Source organism: Aegilops tauschii, chromosome 6 (assembly GCF_002575655.3).
Source record: "Aegilops tauschii subsp. strangulata cultivar AL8/78 chromosome 6, Aet v6.0, whole genome shotgun sequence".
NCBI classification, from domain to species: domain Eukaryota; kingdom Viridiplantae; phylum Streptophyta; class Magnoliopsida; order Poales; family Poaceae; genus Aegilops; species Aegilops tauschii.
In genome coordinates, this window is record NC_053040.3 from 482,581,667 (window position 1) to 482,603,549 (window position 21,883).

The 21,883-nt window shown below is 46.1% G+C and overlaps 1 long non-coding RNA gene and 1 pseudogene across 1 annotated transcript; one reads left to right on the forward strand and one right to left on the reverse strand.

Moving 5' to 3' along the window:
• Positions 1-54: 54 nt before the first annotated feature.
• On the reverse strand, positions 55-3,482 carry LOC141026319 (uncharacterized). Its single transcript, XR_012188238.1, has 2 exons — positions 3,035-3,482; positions 55-356 (listed from the first exon to the last, which is right to left on the reverse strand). It is a non-coding gene; the product is annotated as an uncharacterized lncRNA (long non-coding RNA).
• Positions 3,483-14,309: 10,827 nt separating this feature from the next.
• Positions 14,310-21,542, forward strand: LOC141026233 (uncharacterized; annotated as a pseudogene).
• The last annotated feature ends 341 nt before the right edge of the window (positions 21,543-21,883 follow it).

A 21,883-nucleotide genomic window follows, 5' to 3' on the forward strand; every position in this document is an offset into this window, starting at 1 on the left:
CAAACGTGTACGATCAAGATCAGGGACGCACGGTAAGATATCACAACACAACTCTAAAAATAAATAAGTCATGCAAGCATCATAATACAAGCCAGGGGCCTCGAGGGCTCGAATACAAGTGCTCGATCATAGACAAGTCAGCGGAAGCAACAATATCTGAGTACAGACATAAGTTAAACAAGTTGCCATAAGATGGCTAGCACAAGCTGGGATACAGATCGAAAGAGCTGCAGGCCTCCTGCCTGGGATCCTCCTAAACTACTCCTGGTCGTCGGCGGCGGCCTGCACGTAGTAGTTGGCACCTTCGGTGTAGTAGGAGTCGTCGAAGGTGGTGTCTGGCTTCTGGGCTCCAGCATCTGGTTGCGACAACCGAGAAGAATGAAAATAGGGGGAAAATAGGGAGCAAAGCAACCGTGGTATAAATGAAATGGGTAGTATTTGTGGACTGAACTGCAGAATGCCAGAATAAGAGGGGGATAACTAGTCATATCGAAGACTACGCTTCTGGCAGCCTCCATCTTGAAGCATATAGAAGAGAGTAGCTGGTAAGTTTACCAAGTATCATCGTATAGCATAATCCTACCCGGCGATTCTCTCCTCGTTGCCCTGTGAGAGACCGATCACCGAGTTGTATCCGGTTCTAGTTGTCATAAGGTCGAGGTACAACTCCGGGTCATCCTTTTACCGAGGGACACGGCTATTCGAATAGATAAACTTCCCTGCAGGGGTGCACCACGTTACACAACACGCTCGATCCCTCTGGCCGGACACACTTTCCTGGGTCATGCCCGGCCTCGGAAGATCAACACGTTGTAGCCCTACCTAGGCACAACAAAGAGGTCAGCACGCCGGTCTAAATCCTATGCGCGCAGGGTCTGGGCCCATCGCCCATTGCACACCTGCATGTTGCGTACGCGGCCGGTAAGCAGACCTAGCCTCCCTAATACAAGAGCAGGCGTTCCACTCCAATCCGCCGTGCGCCGCTCAGTCGCTGACGTCAAGAAGGCTTCGGCTGATACCACGACGCTGAGTGCCCATAACTGTTCCCGCGTAGTTGGTTAATGCGTATAGGCCAGTGGCCAGACTCAGATCAAATACCAAGATCTCGTTAAGCGTGTTATTTTGAAGTAACCGCGGACGCCGACCAGGGGCCAGGCCCGCCTCTCACATAGGTGCTCTCAACCTGCCCTGTCGCTCCGTCACAAAGTAACAATCGGGGGCCGTCGGGAACCCAGGCCCACCACTACCGGGATGGAACCACCTGTCCTTTCAGCCCCCCACATCGGAATCACTTGCGGGTACTCTACAAGCCGACCCGACTTTAGCCACCACCTGAATAGTATGTATGTATGTATAGTATATACCCGTGATCACCTCCCGAGTGATCACGGCCCTATAGTATAGCATGGCAGACAGACAAGAATTGTAGGGCCACATATGTAAACTAGCATCCTATACTAAGCATTTAGGATTGCAGGTAAGGTATCAACAACTATAGCAACAATGACAGGCTATGCAACATAATAGGATTAACCGAAAACAGTAACATGCTACACTACTCTAATGCAAGCAGTAGAGGGAAGGAATAGGCGATATCTGGTGATCAAGGGGGGGGGGGGGGCTTGCCTGGTTGCTCTGGCAAGGAGGGGTCGTCAACAACGTAGTCGATCGGGGCAGCAGCAGCGGCGTCAGTCTCGTAGTATACCGGAGAGAAGAGGGGGAAGAAACAATGAATACAATGCAAACATATGCATATCGATGCATGACATGACAAGTAACGGTGACAGGTGTGCCCTAACGCGGTAGGAGGTGATACCGACGAAGGGTGGAAACATCCGAGAAAGTATTCCCGGTGTTTCGCGTTTTCGGACAGATGAACTGGAGGTGGAAAGTTGCATGTTCGCTATGCTAGGGACGTATGGCGGACGAACGGGCTGCGTATTCAGATTTGTCTCGTCGTTCTGAGCAACTTTCATGTATAAAGTTTTTCCATCCAAGTTATGGGTTATTTTATATTGATTTTCAAAATTTTAATCATTTTCTAAAATTATTTTAATTCAAAAAATAAATACCAATTGCTATGGGTACCCAGCTCAGGATACACAGAAGTGTACCAGAGGGGATGACGGGTGGGTCCAGGGGGTCCTAGTTGACCCAGTCAACAGTCAACAGAGTTGACCATTTACTGGTCAAAACTGTCAAGTGGGGCCCCATGTCATAGACTGGTAATTAGATGTTTTAACTAGATTAATTTAATTTGCAAGGGGACCCACATGTCATACACAGTAACTAATCCAGTGGTTATTTGGTTGAACTAATTAAAGCGGGCCCTACCAGTCAGTGCCTAGTTAGAATAGCTAATTAGATTAGCCCATAACCTAATCTAACTCGGCACTACAGGGCCGGCCTCTTGGACAGAGTTAGCAGCAGTAGCGGTGCATCAGGCAAAGCAAGCGACAGCAAGTCGTGTAGCAGCAAGCAGCAAGAAGCAGCACTAGAAGCGGCAAGTAGTGGCGGAGCAGCGGACATCAGCTTAACAGCGAGCAGTAGCAAGCAGAGGCAGCAGCGGCGCTAGGCAGGTCGCGGGCGGAGCATCGGCAAGGCGGCAAGCAGCGGCAGCGACGGCGCTAGCAGGGGACGGGCGCGGCGCACGGCGAAAACGCGGCTGGGGCGCGGTGGCTGGAGCGAGCAGCAGCAGGGGAGCCGAGGCGCCGCGTCGCGGGAGGCGAGCGACGGAGGCGGCCGGCAGGACAGCAGCAGATGCTGCAAGGCAGCAGGGGGAGGCGCGCTGCAGCGGAGCGGCGGGCGTGGTGGCCAGCAGAAACAGCGGGCGGCCGGGGCAGACGCGGGGAGCAGCGAGCAGGGCGCGGGCGAGGCCGGCGTGAGTCGATGCGGTGGGCGCGTACAGAGAGGAGCCCGGGCGCGGGGGTGGCTGCGGCTCGCGCGAGCTCGGACGGCAGCGTCTACGGTGAAATACAGCCTAAATCGGAGGAGAATCGGAGGGGGGTCGAAGGGAATCGGGCGAGGGGCTCACCGCGGAGGCACACGGAGGCCCGGCGAGTGACTAGGAGCAGCAGAGGATGCCCAAATCGAGGAAGATTGCCGACGACTGGAGGTTGAAGATGATCCCGATCCGGTCGAAGCAGAGGCGCCTAACTCCAACGGGTGGCACCAGAAGACGAGGAGGATGATGGCGAAGCTCATGAACACGTCGGCGAGGCGAAGGGGGCTCGGCGGCCGCGTGGGCGTGCTTGACAATGGCGGCGGCGGTTCGGCCTTGCTCGTGGGAGAGGAAAATGAGAAGGGGAAGGAAAAGCCGAGGCGCTAGGGTTTGTCCACAATGACGGGGGGTCTTGTAGGTCGTCGGGGTGTGCTCGATGGCCGGCACGTGGCGATCCTTGCCACGGACGGGCTCCCTGCGTCCACGGTGCGAGGGTGAACAGGAGGAAGAAGGAGATCTCTTGATGGGCTAGGCCGGGGACTGCATCTCACAGAACCCACCGGAACTTGTCTCAGAGCTCATAGATGCCACGTCAGCCCAATGGGACAGACAGAGGGTGTCGGAAGTTTTTATGCCAATGGATGTTCGGGTAATCATGGCAATCCCGCTGTGTACCATGAATGTTCCGGACTTCTGGAGCTGGCATTACGAAAAGAATGGAAATTTCTCTGTTAAATCAGCCTACCCATGTTGGTGACGACAAGAGCTAGAAGAGAGGCATGGTTGGAAAGCACGGCGGGACCTTCCAGTACGTCCAGAGAGGAGGGAGCCTGGAAGAAGCTTTGGCAAACTCAAGTGCCGGGCAAGGTGAGGATGTTTCTCAGGCGATTGTCCAAACACTCGATTCCTACAAACGATGTGAGGGCGCACAGACATATGAGCGACTCAAGTGCTTGCGGCATCTATGGTGCACCTGATTCATGGAGACACTCCCTACTAGAGTGCTCAATGTCCAGATGCATCTGGTCACTGATGGATGTGGAGCTCACGGAAAACCTTGCTGCTACAACCGAACCTAATGCTAAACAATGGCTGTTCACTTTGATGGAGTCAATGTCACACGAGCTCTTTGTGAAGCTCTCGGTTACGCTCAACTATGGGCGATCTGGGCAGCGAGACGGAAGGCGATTCATGAAGGGGTCTTTCAAAGTCCTCACTCTACACACAGTTTCATCACCAGATTCATTGACGAACTAGATACGCTGAAGGTCAAACCATCCCAGGGGACTGGTGCTGGTGTAGTGACCAGGAGCGGAAGGCCGATAGCTCCTGCTCAAGGCCACGCAAAGATTAATGTGGATGCTGGTGTCCGCAAGGGTAGAAGGGGGACAGCAGCGGCGGTATGCAGAGATGAAACCGGCGCGTATCTTGCAGCTCGTCCCTGGTGATTGCAGGTCTAGACGATCCTGAAGCTCTGGAAGTGATCGCATGCCGAGAGGGTTTGGCTCTGGCGGCCGATCTCCAACTACAGAATTTTGTGATTTCATCCGACTCCAAGCAAGTTATCAATGACATCAATAAGGGATGTAGGGGCAGCACTGGACCTGTCATTAGCGAAATAAAAATCCTAGCAAACTCTTTCCAATGTAATTTCATTTTTGAGTCTCGTGCATCCAATATGGAGGCACGTAGTCTAGCCAAGTCATCGCTTTCTCTGGGTCCGGGGCGCCACGTTTGGTTTGGCCAACCTCTTGATCCAAGATGTATCCCACAGTTTGTGGTTTTTGATGAATAAAACTTGGTTTTCCCCTAAAAAAAGCTCTATTTTTTCCGACCGTTTGCATTTTCTTTTCTGCTTTAATTTTATTTCCCAGTTTAATTTTGTTTTATAAAATACAAAAGTTCTACCTAATTTAGTATTAGTAATTATGCCACCGCCGCAAATATTTTGGCACATTAAGTAAAGTAGTTTGTATTTGTTTATTATTTTAAGAGCATTAAAATAATAGTTTTGCCGCTGTTTTACTTACTATAGTGCATTTAAATACCTTACAGAAGTGTGGTTTCTTCACCATAATTACCTACGCAATATTTGGCACAATAGGAACATTTTAGTTTTATTGTTTGAAAATGTTGTTGTTTGCCTTAATTCAAATTTGAATTTGAATCGTTTTGAACTAACGCGAGATTATCAATAGTAACCGAGGTGACATGGCATCCTTAACAGAGGTTTTACTGTAGCTTAATTATCCGGACGTCACACTGGTGGTGCTGGTTCTTCACGGCGGCACGGATCCGAGGGGAGTGGTGGTGGCCTGCGTGCCGGGGCTGGAGTGTTGAGGTTCAGTGCCCTCGTGTTGGCTGTTTTTCGGGTGTGCGAGGGCCGATTCATGCGCCAAGGATCCACATCGGCTCGTGCGCAGGGGCTTGTGCGAGCCAGATGTTGGCTCGTTGGGCCGGGCAGTGGAGCAGTTGTTGGTCGGCCGGCGTTGGAGTTTGCTAACGGTGGTGGTGCTCCGGTGGGGCGCTCTCGGCAGCCAGTGCATCCCGTGGTTGCAAATGCCCTTGTGTGTATTGTGAGGCTGCTGGTGTTGCCGGGAGGCGCAGATGGATGTGCGGTGTGGCTGCTCGGATCTTGCAGACACAGCGTGGGTAGGTCGGATCCGGCTGGATCTGGCCTGCGGTGGTACGATTCGGTCATGTGCGGCATCGAGGCTGCAATGGCCCAATGCTTCATTGGCCCAATGCTTCATGGTGGTGCAGGTTCGGTAGTCTATCTCGAATAATCTGTTCATAGGTGTGTGTGCGCGCGCGCGTGCTCAACTCGGTGAAAGCCATGCTCTGCTCAGAGCCGACGATGGTGACGCCCGTGGGCGCCACTGACCTTCTTGAAGGCGCCGTCGAGATGTTGATTTCACCACCCTATGCTCAACTTCGGAGGAAACTCTGTTTCCGGGTTTACCTGGAACCGATGATGGCGACACAACCGTGTGGCGCACCCCTTCTTGAAGGCATCATTGAGAAGTTGGCCAGGTTGTTTTGTTGGGTAACTGCTGGTGGTGGGGATGTCGGTGGTGGTGGTGCGACTGACTTGGGGTTGACGGTGGTGTCTGTTGGGGTCTGGCAACAGCACTGCTCCGTGTTGTGGAACGGCCATCTCTACCCCGTCTGTTTGTTGTTGGCGGTGTGTTGTAGGGGTTCGGCGGCGGTGCCTTTGTGTCGTCCATGTTGCTGTGCAGGCTCAAGACCCTCCCATGGCTACTATTGTGTTGCGGCGAGCTTCGTGCTTTTGGTGTTGTCCCGGTTCATTTTTGCTCAGTGACGGCGCAAGACGCCTTCCCAACTTGCTAATCGTTCTGAATTTCATTGGCGGAGCTCTCAGTCAAGGTTCGTGCTTGGCACTCGTTTGTTGTGGTTGCTCCTATGTTGCGCTGTGGGTTCGGTACGCACGCTGGTGCGGTGCGTTAGGTTGCTCGCAAAGTCTTGGTATTGTGATCCTTCGACGACACCCCACATCTATCTGTGTTTTTCGTGGTGTTGGTCCTTCTGCTAGCTAGGTCCTCCCTTATCTTGGCATCATGTTTCTTCTCATTCTTTTGTAACCTTGTTACTTGTATGGTTTTTCGGCCCGGTTTCCCTTATAAACGGGGTCAACTTGTTTTAGGTTTTCGATCCGGTTTTCCAATAAACTGGATCACTCTCTTGGCATAATGGCCACTTTGAGTAATATATTCAGGTGGGACTCCTCCCCCGGTGATTTCTCAAAAAAAAGATTGTATATGGACATAAAAATAAAATAATAATAATGAAGTTCTCTAAGAAAAATGTATTTGTGCCATTGATATTGCCCTTTAAGAAGAAAATAAAAAAAACTTGAAGGTGGGGTAGGTGTGCTTGTGTATGTTCATAGGGTGAGTGTATGCGCGTATGTATGAGCGCTTGCGTCTGTACTGTGTTAAAAAAACTTGCACGCAACTCTGCACTCAAATTGCACATTTTGTAATACACAAAAAATGAACATATAATAGTGCAATTTTCACAATCTAGAACCTCCCCGTCGCCAAAATAAGTGTCGTTGATTTAGTACAACCTTGTAGGGAGTATAATTAACACACATATTGTATAGTATTTGCATGTGTACCTACACACGGAAATAAAAAATGAAGTGTTCTAAGAATGAACGAATTATTGGTGTTGCTATTACCTTTTAAGAAGAACATGATGAAAAAATTAATAATAATAAAACAAAAAATGCACACATTCTACACATAAATTGCGCTTTTTATAAAAGGAATGAATAATCATATAATAGTTGAATGATACTGTCATTACCATTACAGAAAGAAAATGAGAATTAGAATGAAAATAAAATAATGAATTTTTCTATGGAAGAATAGAACACTTTAAGAAAAACAAAATAATGAAATTTTCTAGCTCTAGTAGAAAAGAGGGCTTTGGTTCAGGCCGGGTCAGCCCATTAGTCCCGGTACAGTCCAGAACCGGGACCCATGGGGCACTGGTCCCGGTTCGTGAGGCCAGGGGCCTGCCGGGCCTCGTGGGGGCATTGGTCCCGGTTCGTCTGGCCCCTTTGGTCCCGGTTGGTGGGACGAACCGGGACACCCAAACCCTAAAAAAAAAACGATGTCGGTCTCCTACCCCCTCCCGCCGCGCCCCTACCCTTGAAGCGTTGCCGAGGCCACCCCAAACCCGGAATAAGCTAGGTCTACGTTTGCACTAATATATCCACCTGCTGTCATGTTTGTGTAATAATTGCCATGTTGTAATATTTGCAGAAACAATGGAGCACGGACGAGACGAGGAAGCAGAAGAGGTGTTGGGGGACATAATCTTAGCCGGAGGTGATGTCTTGTCGTATCTTAACGACAATGATGGTCTGGAAGAACAGGGTGAAGAAGCATGCTACGGTGATCGAAGAGTGGAGGAGGAAAGACATGATTATGATGGCTCCGGTGACCCAATGCTGGTGCAAGAAGGAGCCCGTGGTGACGGCTCCGGTGACCGAACAGAGTCCGGCCAGGTAAATATATTAGTTAAGCCTGTGCTGACTAGCTAATTGATGCATTCATTGTTTTGGTATGTACACATATTAATTAACTCTCGTCTTTCTTCTTTTTTCTAGCCCTCCGGATCGAGCACAACTTCGGTGAAGAGACGAGGCCCGAAGAAAAAGTTGCGCTCGGATGAAAGGTTTGAGATCACAGCAATCGCGCGCGACGGCCAACCGATTGAACCCATCCGGACAAAGGAAGCATTTGCTGCTCAGTGCGGGGTTCTTGTTAGGTACAATATCCCGATCAGCATCCATCACTGGTATAAGCCTAAGAAAGAAGACCCTGAGGTGTCTTATGTCAATGATATGCAGAAAGATGATCTTTGGACTGAGCTGAAGGCAAATTTCACCCTACCGCCAAAGGAGGATCCGGAGAAGCCAGTTAAAGAGCAATTAATGAAGTCTCATGCTCTTAAGAAGATGGCAGACCTATTCAGGAGGTGGAAGAATGAGCTGAAAACGTTTGTCGACAAAGAAGAGACACCAGAATTCATCGGCAAATATGAGAAGATCAGAGATCACTGGCCCGCATTTGTGGCCCACAAGACATCAGAAAAGAGTAAGAAGATGTCAGCGAAAAACAAGAAGAATGCTGTGAAGAAGAAGCTTCACCATCGCACGGGGTCAGGTGGCTACCTCAAAGCCCGGCCTAAGTGGGCCAAGGCTGAGAATGATCTGCTTGATAAAGGGATCGAACCAGAGACAATGAACTGGCCAGACCGTTGCCAGACTTGGTTCTTCGGGGCTGGCGGAACCTTGGACCCTGTATCAGGGAAGTGCGTTTGGACGGACGAGCAAATGAGAATACCAGTCAAGAGGCTTCAGCACTATATCGATGCAGCACAACAAGGGACGTTCGTTCCAGACAGAGAGAACGACGAGCTCACAATGGCCCTCGGGAATCCTGAGCACCCTGGACGGACACGAGGCACGCCAGGCGCCGTTTCGTGGAAGGCTGGTTTTCCGGACGCAGGCGGTTACAAATGCCAGGAGAGGAGGAAAAAAGTGGAGCAGACCCAAATTCAGAAGTTGCACGAAAGGGTTCAAGCGCTAGAGGAACGAGACGTAGCTCGCAGCAAGCGACCTGCCGAAACTACCCCGCCATCTCAGCGGAGAAGCAGCGTGGCTTCCATCGAGCTGCTTCAGCCGGAGCATGTCTTGACGGCTCCTGCTAGCTACTCCGTGGATGCTATCACGGAGTCTCAACATTGCCACCTTATGACGCAATGGCAGAGCTTCAAAGTCAAGGCGGCTGTCGGCTCTGTTCGACCTCCTGAACCCGGCGCAACTTTTCATTGTCGTCCGATTCCAGAAGGATATGCTAGGGTGACGGTGGACGAAATAACGGAGGGATTTGAGGACCTCCAGCTTGACCACCCTACCGGTGAAGGGGAGACTCGGCTGGGTTCTGCTCTGAAGACTTCATGCCTATGGCGGAAGGAGCTCATCAACCTGCCGAACTGGACGCCTCCGCCTCCTCCTCCTCCTCCGGCGAGTCAGGGCACTCCGCCTCCTCCTCCAGTGAGTGATCAGGGCACTCAGCCTCCTTCTCCGGCGCGTGGCGGCACTCCGCCTCCTTCTCCGCCTGCGCCGGCGCGCCCGAGCAGCCAGCCTTCTCCTTCTCCGCCTCGTCAGCAAGGGCGGAAGAGACCCGCCGCCGCTCCGGCTGCTCCGGTGCATCGTAGTCCTTCTCCTCCGCCTCGTAAGCAAGGAAAGAAGACAGCCGCAGCCGCTCCGGCTGCTCTGCCGGCGTCTAGCAGTACAGCCAGAGGCGGGAGGCAATACATATTCGGTCCTTCTCTGAAGAATCCAGAGAAGTTACCATACGAGAGGACCGAGGAGGAAACCACAAAGATCGTGCAAGCCGAAGTGACGAACTTCTTTGAAGGGGTGAAAGCAAAGAAACATCCACCTCCAGAGGAGAAGGTAGATCCGGTGAAAGCGAAGCGCACTCTGGCTGCCCTGACAAAACCACCAAAGTCTCCGCCGAAAGGCAACTATGAGCGCATTATTGCAAAGACATTTGTCGAAGCGGAGCGGTCGGGAAGTACTGTCAGTGATCAAAGCTTAAAAGAACGACGAGGTGGGAAAAAAATTGCCCAGCTCGGCGAACAAGCGAACCAATCGTGCCCCCCGCTCAAGGTGTCTAGCGACATCGTCGCTAATGATCCGAGGATGGTGCCCGGTTATAGCAATCTTGGAGATTACCTGCCCGACCATGTACATTATGATTTCTTGGAGGTGGAGGAATACAGATACGAGTACGGGAAGCCTCTCGTCAAAGATGAAAGATCTCTAACAACGATGATGCGAAGATTACATGATTGGTACATGAAAACCTGAGGAGTTCTTCCAGTTTTTCAATCAAAAGGCCCTCGATAAATCAACGGTCACTTGCTACTGTCTGTAAGTAGTACTACTTCTATCATTAAGTCTCTCTATATAGGTCAGCTCTTTCATTGCATGTATTTATAATTATCCTCACTATATTATGCAGATTGAAGATCGCCGAATTGAAGAAAAGACAAACCGATGATATTGGGTTCATTAACACAAATCTCATAGATGCAACTGAGGTTAAATATCATGCCGAAAATACCGAGGCCAACTTGCTACGATCGTTGGTAATAAATGAAAACAAAGATATAATACTCTTTCCTTACAACTTCAAGTGAGTGTTACTATCTTGTGCATATTCGGTTTCCCTTATTAGTCCAGGTTATAGTAATGTAATTGATGACTTATGCATGCGTGCGCAGCTTCCACTATATTCTCTTAGAGATTAAGCTTGAGCAGGGAGTAGTAACCGTCTTAGACTCGAGACGAAAAGATCCCCAGGACTATGCCGACATGACTCAAATGCTCGAGAAGTAAGTTAAATCGATCATTATCCACCATATCAGCAACTTTGTTCATTTCCTGATATCAAGTAATTGTTTTCTTTGTCTGGCAGGGTTTGGAGAAAATTCACCAAAAAAGCTCCGGGACTGCCGAAGAAGCTGCAATTTAGACACTCGAAAGTAAGTACTATAGTAGCATGTTCCGCGCATCTCCTAGTGATTCAAGCGCTAGTTTCATCAATACCATTTAGCATGCTTGCTTATCAATTTGATTGACCTCTATTTCTTGTAAAGTGGTTGTGGCAGGAACAAGGGAATGATTTCTGGGGATACTACGTTTGCGAGTCCATCCGCCACACGACCTGTGAGCGGGGCTACTCTGACGAACAATATGAAGTGCGTAAGCAATAATATTCACAATTTTATTTTATTACCATCATTTGCGTTGAGTTTCATTTATTCATATATATATATATATATGTATTGACCCCCTTCTTCAAATTAGATCTTTTGGATGCGGGATGAACTCCTATTACCAGATCGTATGCGAGCAATTCAAGAGGAATTGGCGGCATTCTTCCTTGACCACGTGATCGCTGAAAACGGAGAATACTATGTGGACCCTGTGTTCATATATAATTAGGAGATTATATTGTAAGAGATAATTATTGTATATATGTAGCCGGTAGTGTCGGATAGATATACGAGAACTTGTTGTTCGACCAATCTCTCGGAGAAGGAGAGGTGGTCGATATCACTTCTCTCTGTATGCATATGTTCATGACGATCTTCTGTTTCCTTCATTTGCTTACTAGTTAGCGTGTCTAGTCCTCTCTATACATATATAGTACGTAGCGTCGACCAAGCACGGAGATAAGAGAGGACACTTCTCTCTATTAATTAGCTAGCTAACACAATATATGAAACACCTAAATTAACCCCCCAAAACCCCCAACCCCCCCCCCCTTTCAAAAAAAAACAAAAACAAAAATCCCAGCCCCTGAAATGCTGACGCGTGGATGGCTATTGGTCCCAGTTAGTGCCACCAACCGGGACCAAAGGCCCTCCTGCCTGGGCTCGCCGCATCGGCCACGTGGAGGCCCATCTGTCCCGGTTCGTGTAAGAACCGGGACTAAAGGGCTAGGGCATTAGTAACGACCCTTTAGTCCCGGTTCAACAACCGGGACAAAAGGCCCTTACCAACCGGGGCAGATGACCCTTTTTCTACTAGTGTAGGAAGATTGAAACCCTTTAAGAAGAAATAAAATAAAAAATAAAAACAAAATAATGAAGTTTTCTAGGGAAAAAGGAAATCCTTTAAGAAGAGAGAAAATAAAAAAACTAAAACTACAACTAAATAATGAAGTTTTGTGGAAGAATGGAACCCTTTAAGAAAATAATACAAAAACTAAAACTAAAACAAAATAATAAAGTTTTTTGTGTAAGAATGAAACCCTTTAAGAATAAAGAAAATATAAAAACAAAAACAAAAACAAAAACAAAAACAAAAACAAAAACAAAACAATGAAGTTTTCTAGGGGAAAACAAAAACCTTTAAGAAGAAAGAAAATTAAAAAATAACTTGTACACAAGTATGCCCTGAAATTGCACTTTTTGTAACATGCAAAAAATAAGCATATACACTGCAAGTTTTGCTCTCTACTATAATTTACACACATGGGGTGTCATACTTGTGTTGTGTGTATACTTACTTAGAAACACAAAAATAAAAACAAAATTTTCTAAGAAGAAATCAAGTATAGTGGCATTGGTACCACCCTTTAAGAAGAAAGTAAGTAAAAAATAATAATGATACAATTTGCACATAATTTACACATAAACTGCACTTTAATAGTGATGTAAAAATAAACATATAATCGTGAATTTTACATAAAAATGAAGTTTTTAAACAAGGAACTAATTAGTGGCATTGGTATCGTCCTTAAAAATAGGAAATGAATTTAAAGTAATAAACATAATAAAACAAATAAAGTTTGATAAGAGAGAATAAATTAGTGACACTGGTATTACTTTTAAGAAGAAAGAAAATGGAAAAATTAACTTGCACACAACTTTGCAGTGAAATCTCATTTTTTATAATATGCAGCGAATACACATATAGTAATGCAAATTTAGCAGTCTAGTATAATATAGACACCTATTGTATATTACTTTCATGCATACATACACATAATAATAGGAAAATATATTTAATTAGAAAAAAAGAAAAAGGAAAAATTGAAAAATAAGAAATAAAAGCATACACATGCAGAAAACAAGAGCAAACACATGAGCAAAAGCATGCATACACACTACCATTGGGATGCATTTCATATATGCATGCGCGTGCAAGACCCATGAACTGGAGACATGCTTGCAAGACCCATGAACTGGAGACGTGCTCGCGCCTATCGAGGGCGTCAATGAGCCGCCGCTAGTGTACCTGGCGCCCACCTTCTCTCGCTGCGGCGGAAGCTCCTGGACGCCGAGGCGCATGGACACGCCGTCCTCATCGTCCTCGGGCGCCCGCTCCTCCGGGTCGGCGCCGCTCCTCCCGGTCAAACCCGAGCCGCAGGAGACGTCGCTCCGTCGGCGCACCCGCGGCGGCAACCTCGTCATTAAGGAGGGCGGCCGCGTTCCTTCTCCCCCCTCCCGGCAATAAATAGCACGGCTTGGTAGCGCATGATCCTACTCATGCACAAATCCTACTACTACTACTACTAGTGCTAACCCTAGCTCGGGACGTATGGGCACGCTGTTGTTGTTGCTGTATGGGCACAAGTCCAAATCACCTGTCATATACTCCCAGGAATATCTTCAACATTACTATCTCCGTCTTGGTTTATTAGTCTCCGTTGTATTCCGTGCCAAATTTTGATCATAGATTTAAATAACAAAATATTCATGCATGTCACAAAAAATTATATCATTGAAAACTATGTTCAAATACGAATCCAACGGTATACTTTTTGTTGACATGCATCAACATTTTATTAGTGGTAGATTTTTCGACAAACTTTGACACAAATTATAAAGAAAACCAATAAACCGGTACGGAGGTAGCACATTACATTACATTCAAGAAAAGAAAAAAATAGACTCCTAGTAGTAATTAAAGGAGTACTACAAGGCCATGGGCATTGACGGCTTGACGAGTCCAAATGACAAGTACGCTTCTACCCCTATGCGCGATGCACCCTGTTGAACATATGCGCCCGGCCCACTGCGCACCGGCGCGAAACGTGCCATTGCATCAAGCGCTCCGCTGCGCACCGGCGCATGGACCGGGCGTAGCGTAGCTCCGTTGCACGACCCTTGTGCCCCTGATTTGCCGCTGCCCCTGATAAGCCCTCCCTCCCCTTCGTTTCGCGTTCACAGGAAGCTGCATCCGCGTGCCGCCGTACCCGCCCTGCCCCTCCGGCGTCGCCGAACCCACTCGTCCGGCTTCGGCGACGCCATGGGGCCCAAGTCCAAGTCCAAGGCCCGGTCGTCTCGACGGAAATCGCTGGCCAGACCGAGGTAGCTTTTCCCCCTAATTAACCTTTCCTTTTTGGATGCGATGCGGCGCCATTAGTGACCGATCGATCCAGACCAAGCTCACCATGTATCCTCTATGTTCCTTCCTAGTGACCCAATGCAGGAGCTTAAGTGCACTCAGCAAATGGCAAAAGACTGGATTACTTCAGATCCAGATTTTTTTGGCAAGGAGACAGTGAAAAGAAAAAGTATAGACTAACCAAATGGAGCGTCGTTTGCCGACCGAAAGACCAAGGAGGCTTAGGTGTTCAGGACCTCCAGGTCAAGAATGATGCCTTACTCAGTAAATGGTTGTTCAAGCTACTTACTGAGGATGGTGTTTGGCAAACTATGCTACGCAACAAGTATTTGGGCCTAAAGGCGTTGTCCCAGACATATTGGAAGCCCGGTGACTCGCATTTTTGGGCTGGTCTGATGGCGGTAAAGAAACATCTTTTCCGTTTCGGATCCTTCGCGATAAAGGACGGCTCGGAGATATGTTTCTGGGAGGATAAGTGGCTAGGAAATACCACTCTCCGAGAACAATACCCAGCCTTTTACCGCATTGTACGCGATAAGAATGATACTCTTGTGCATGTGATGACCACATCCCCGCCAGATATATCATTTCTAAGGGATTTGGTTGGGCCCCGTCTTGTGTCATGGCAACATCTTCTATCCCGTTTGGATTCGATTAACTTGACACAAGGGCGGGATGTGTTTCGCTGGAATCTTACTACATCTGGGTCGTTCACAGTTGACTCTATGTATCGTGCACTATCGCACACAGAGATTCCAGTGGCCAATAATAAACAAATATGGAAATCGAAGATGCCACTAAAAGTTATGATTTTCATGTGGTATCTTCGGAGAGGAGTTGTGCTAACTAAAGACAACTTCGCTCGACGCAACTGGAAAGGAAGCAAGAAATGTAGTTTTTGTACTCATGACGAGACAATCAAACATCTCTTCTTTCAATGCAAGTTTGCGCGTTCTACATGGCCAGTTATCCAAATAGCGTCAAATTTGTATCCACCAACAAGTGTTACCAATATATATGGTCACTGGCTTGATGGAATACCAAATACTTTTAGTACGCTAATATGGGTGGGAGCGTCTGCCTTACCATGGTCGCTTTGGCTATGTACAAATGATTGCATTTTTAATGGCAAAATCTCTTCTCCTATGCAGGTTATTTACCGTTGTACGCACTGGCTTCATATGTGGTCTACTCTGCACCGAACGGAGTACCAATCGCTGTTCAAGGCGGTGTGTATGCGGTTGGAGCGGGTGGCCAGGGAGGTTTTTACCCAACATGGGTGGCAGCATAATCTCCGAATCGGTCCACCTTCTCCGTCGACATAGGCATAGTTTCGGCCCCATATGGCTTTAGTGTTGCCACTTTGTCGTTTTTTATATCTTTTGTCAGACTGTTTCTTTGATGGCTGTGTCCATCTTAGCTATGCAGAGGCCGGGTATCGCTCTTTATGCTTTGTATCCGCTCGATGCTACATTTTGAGTTAATAAAAGCGCCCTTTATCGAAAAAAAGTGCACTCAGCACTACGATCGTGAGCATATGTTTGAGTTGAATCAAAAGCGGCCGCGGACCAAATATTGCGATCTTTGTTTGACGTGCGTGCTTATGGATGCGGTCAGGGATATATGTGTCTGCCCACTATGGTGGTCAGGAGAAGACGGAGAGGAAGAAGAACAAGTCAGCAAGACGCGCTGCTGCCAAGGAGCCTGCAAAACCAAACAACAGCGCTTCCTGGGTTTGCTTGGAGTGCGGTAGCTTTTTTTGTGGTGGTGCAGGATTGGAGCCAGAGGGCCATGTTAGAGCACATCACAAGGAGAAACCTGAGCATCGGTGGTTTGCCAACTCCGATAATACGGATGTACTCTACTGTTGTGAGTGTAACCAGGAGGTTCCTCTCAAGGTTTTTAAGTATCTTCCATCACAAAACAAAGGCACAGCGAAATCAGCAGAAGCTTCAACTGAGTTAGGGCCAAACACCAACACACTTGATCCGAAGGATGATGATGGTTTGGACAAGAAGGAGGTGGTGACACCACAGCAGATAGAACCGGTGGAGGTGGATGGCAAGGGATCCAGCAGTTCGTCATCTCCTCACTCGGAGGATGATGATGGTTTGGACAAGAAGGAAGTGGTGACACCGCAGATGAAACTGGTGGAGGTTGAGGACAAGGGATCCAACAGTCCATGATCTCCTCACTCGGAGGTCATAACCAAGGAGCCTGTTTCCATATGCCAGTAAGAGGAGATAGCCAAGGAGGACGTCGCCAAATGTAATGTCATCAGGGGGCTGCCGAATGCCGGCAACACCTGTTTTTTTCAACGCCATGCTGCAGTGCTTATTGGCCCTTGACCCACTACGCAACATAATGATGGGACGAAATGTTTGCACAGGGCCAATTGCTGCACTTTTCAAGGAGCTCTTTGTCGACACAAGTGCTTCAAGCAATGCAAAAGACTTCCTTGACCAAAGAAAACTGTTTACATATGTCTGCTCAAGGTGGCCCCAATTCAATACCGGCAGAATGGAGGATGCCGAAGAACTCATCCAACATTTTCTTCATGGTTTGGATGAAGAGGAAGATGAAGCACATCAACCTTCAATGGATGCTTCAAAGAAGGTCACAATTGTTAATTCTATCTTTGCGGGCGAGGAGTCTAGTGCTATATCCAGCACAGAATGTGTACACGGTTCCGATAAACGTGAAAGGACCCTTCTATTCCGACTGCCAATTCCACATAGGAAGCACCATGCTATAGCTTCCAGAAGCAGCAATAAAGCTGATGCTGAGGTGCATAGTGGTGATGATCCTGTATCAATTGAGGATTGCTTCTCTTTGTACACTGAGAAAGAGTTGATACCTGATTGGTTCTGTCGGTCTTGCACTGATACAGTTAATACGAACACATCTGAAACAAAACCTGTCGTGGAGTCAGGTGGTGACGATAACCAAAATAACCAGAAACAGGAAACAACAAAAGTTTCCAGAGCTGCAAGGAAAAGACTGCTTACAACCAGAGCTCCAGATGTAATGGTGGTTAGTTTGATCAGGCAACAAAGTGCTCCTAATATTGTTGGGTATGTTAAATTGGAAGGACATGTGCGCTTCAAGGAGATTCTTGATATGCAGCCATACATGGACAAAAGGTACTGTTTTCTAATGCCTTTTGAATTCTATGTTATAGAAGTGGTTTGGTCTCCCATTGATTTGCCGCGCCCACTCATTCATCCATCAACCCCTTCAGTTTTGATCCCCTTTCAGATGCAAGATTAACACATGCATGTGATTGCATCAGTAATTAAGGCACTACCCATTTTTAATAGTCTTGTTCGGATGTATAAGAAATCATTTTACCTGAATCTAAAAAATTGTTTGACCGACTATTGTAGGAAAAAACATTCCTTGACCGACTGAATATAGATCCATGCATCAATCACAGTCATAGCGCAGTGTTAGGAACTACTCCAGCTATTTGCAAGCATGAATCGTTAACTAATTAATAAATATAACTCAAAGTTAAAACTATAATGAATAAAAACCAATCGTTTGTCCAAATTAAAAAACAGAAACTGGTATAATTGAAGTTAGCTTAGTTTAATTAGGTCCATATGCATGAAAAAGCGGGAGCAGATAGATTAGCTAGGATCCATGACATGAAAATGAACTATAAGTTTTGACTTAGTATTCTTTTGTCCCTCGTCAGCGACAAACAAAGGCATGCATACTTTCTCTTCCTAGTTTTGAAAATGAACCATTAATTAACTAACTCTATACATTCCCATCTCCCTCCCTAACCAAAGAAGATCTTCAACCACTACCTAGCTACTAATCATCCTTATGTAGTTCCAGAAAATTATTTAGGCTGAACTGGGTGTGGATATTTTCGAATTTGGCATCCCAGTATTTGTGATGTATGAGCGGGCGATAGTTCTGTACAGCTCTATGACTGCTTTGGTCATCACTATTTCCTGTAATTTTCAGATTTGTCGAGAATGACAATAACACCTACCATCTAGTTGGTGTTGCTCAACACATTGGAGATCGGAAAGGAGGTCATTATATTGCGTATGTAAGGGCTAGCAAGATGAATGGTCAGGAACATCAAAGCAATGACAAGTCTTGGTTTTATGCAAGCGATAAGATAATCAGAGAAGCAAGTTTGCAGGAAGTTCTTGGTTGCGAGGCCTACATTCTTTTATATTAGAGGGTGGGAGACTAAGACTTTATTAGTTATTCTGTGCTTGTTGCCATGTTTGTTTTGTTTCAATAAACATCAATGTTCTGTTTGCAGTGTTCAACTCATGAAGCCCAATCTTCTTCTGCCAATGTCACGAGTGAGGAACCTAGACTTGGCGGTATGAACCTTCTGCCAATGATGCCCAATCTTGTCGGGGATTTGATTCCTCCACCCATAGATGAATTGGTCCAATGGGATGAGGAGAGGAACCACAACGGGGATAAAAGGAGAGAGCAGCAAGCGGACAAGAAAAATGCCACACTGCTACCTATGTTTTGGGAGTTTATTGATCCGTATGTTTATCTCACCTTTCTATGTTTTTTCCCTCATGTTACTCAACGGGTTCTAAACAAGATAATTTTATTTTGATAGGTTCACTCTATCTGGAGAAAAGGCGTCATATTACCGTTTTCAATTGTGGGGCATGCTTGTGAGAGGTTGTGGATCAAGGGAGATGTACATCCTCTACTCGCATCTCTTGAGTCAATCAAAGGACCTTGCAATGGGAGTCTGCAATGGTGACGAAAGGTATAATTTTGACAAAATTATCTTGTATGCAATTAAATAAAGCAATAGTTGTGTGCAAGATTTTAATACCGTTGTACTGAACATTGTAAAACAGGCCGAGGGTGAAGTTAACAGAAATTGCCAGGAATTATATGCTGAAACTTGTAACGAGTTTGAACATGGTGGTGACAGAATCCGCAAGGAATTCAATGTAGCAGCTTGACCTAAGATTTCTTGAAATGCCCAACAAGTAATGGCCTCAACCCCTTCTCTTTTGTTTTACTATTTATTCAAGGGGTGCATGGAAGCTTGTTATCCATGTGCCTGAATCATGAGTTGGTCGCGAAATCTTATGGGTTTCACCTCTAGCCTACCCCAACTTTTTTGAGACTAAAGGCTTTGTTGTTGTTGTTGTTGTTGTATACAAATCAGTTTTTTTATCCTAGTGTTTAATTAGATACCGTTGTATATATGTTTTCAGGCATTAAGACTTGAAGGAGTCTCTTGGCGCTGATTTGCTTAGAAATATGGATGTCTATGGTCATGTTGGGGAGCAAATTATGATACCTTTGCCTGATAAATGCGCCTTGATCCAGGGACTTACTGAATATGTGATTAGCAAGCACAGAGCTAGGTACTCATGGGAAGGCGATTTTGGCATAGAAGATATGGATGTCTATGACGGCAAGGTAGTCATCACAAAGAGTCCCAAATTATTTGAGATACTACCTCGAATATCGCCTGAGATGGACACGGCGATGGAGAAAGATTTGATAGCATTGCAACAAAAGTGCTCAAGAAATTCATCTATCGTCAAATATACGTGCCTTACCTAACACCTTTTCATATATTCTTGAGTGGAATGGGACAATATGCTAAATGGTGGTCAGACCTAGTCATGACGAAGGATCTGCAGGAACTAATACTGCATTATCCTTTTTTCAAGCCTTCAAGGGCTAGGTTGAACTTGCTGGTAGGCATCTTTGATGCATGGAGATCGTTCGATGAAAAAGATATGAGTCCCTTATTTAAGAAAATCTTGAAGAAGACACATGGATTGGCATGGTTAGAGGACATGGAGTCGGTTCTTAATCAGATCATCCTTGATGTCTTTCGTTACAAAAACAAGGATGCTAACTATTATGAAGCAGAATTGCATTTCTTGATTGAGTTGTCAAGGCATCTTGCAGTAGATGGTACCGCGAAGTCCTTCGATTATCAGTGTGAGGATGGCTCCCGCAAACAAATGGTGCAAACTCTTGATGAACTTGAGGTTGGCGGTGCTTACTACCTTGAGAAATTTGTGGTGGCTGCTTTGACTGCTTTGTTAGAGCAATCAGCGATGAAAGATATGTATGTCTTTGTACCGCCCACAACTGCATTTTATTTGTCTTTTCTGTTTAGTTATATTAACTGCTAAGTATTATTTGATCTGCAGGTTGGAGTCTGTTTGGGAGTGCTACAAGAACTGCAATTTCCCATCTCAGAATTAAATTAGCAATCATTCATGGAGGAGAAAGATGTGGCTGAGCCAGGTACACCTTATCATGTCCATGCAATTCATTGAGATGTGAGTTTAGTTGCTCGTGAATGAAAGAGCTTATCAGTTTTGTTGCATAATCAAGAACAAAGGAAAATATTGTTCTCAAGTCTGGTATGTGTAAATCGTACAGCTTGTTTGTTCCACCAAATGATAGCGAAACAATTTTTATGTTCTCTTCAAGAAGTAGGCACATCACCATATTATTCAAATGTTGCCTTATCAGAGTTATAACAATTTTGTGATCTTAAAATCATCTCTTCTTTGTTCCCTTATTCTTATGCAAAATGTATTTGCTCCTTTTAATTCAAAGGTTTTCACTGAAGCTTGTTGATATTTTAGTCAGCCATGGTATTAATTGTCTGCGATATGGTTTACGGATAGTGAGCAATTCAATGGTGCTACATATCCCTTTCAAATGGCCGCTACATGGAAGAGAGCTGTCAGTGGCTCGCCGACTGCACGAAAACGACGAACCACTCCTGATTACAATGGCCTCTACATGGATTAGATAGTGAAGCTAGATATGAACATGGATTCTGTTTTGCTCTGTTTGGGTCATCAGGGTAGTCATTGTAATGTTGCTCTTTCATTCGTACGAGTAGGTGACTGCTGTTGTATTTGGGAACCTGATGTACACTGACTTTGCAATGGAGCCATGGAGTTGCAGACTTATTATTTGTCAAAAAGGTTAATTACTGGATTCTGATTTGCAAGTTTATGTTAGTACTGAATTTTGATTTGTAGAGTCAAGTGGCCTTAGCCCTCAGGCACTGCCGGGTACCTTCCCCTTGCAGCCGCGGCAATATCCCATGTTGAGGTCTTGAAGATAAATAACATGACAGAACTTTGACGTACATTTTGGTTTGTCTTCCATAGTGGAGCCATGCACAGTTTTTTCTAAAATGTTCATTACTACTAAATATTGATTTGCAAGGTTGTGATGGTGCTAAATTTTGATTTGCAATGTTATGGTATTACTGATTTTTTATTTGCAAAGTTAAAATTATTTCCAGGTACTTGATACACGCTGCAACCAAAGCATAGCAAGTTTGCATGATTAAAGAGACATGACAGGTTAGTAGATTGAAAGTGCAGTGCACTCAACAACATGAAATAGAACGAAAATATGGTAGCACATGAAATAGAATGAAAACTCAGTCGCCTGACATGTAGCTAACGCGATTATTTGTA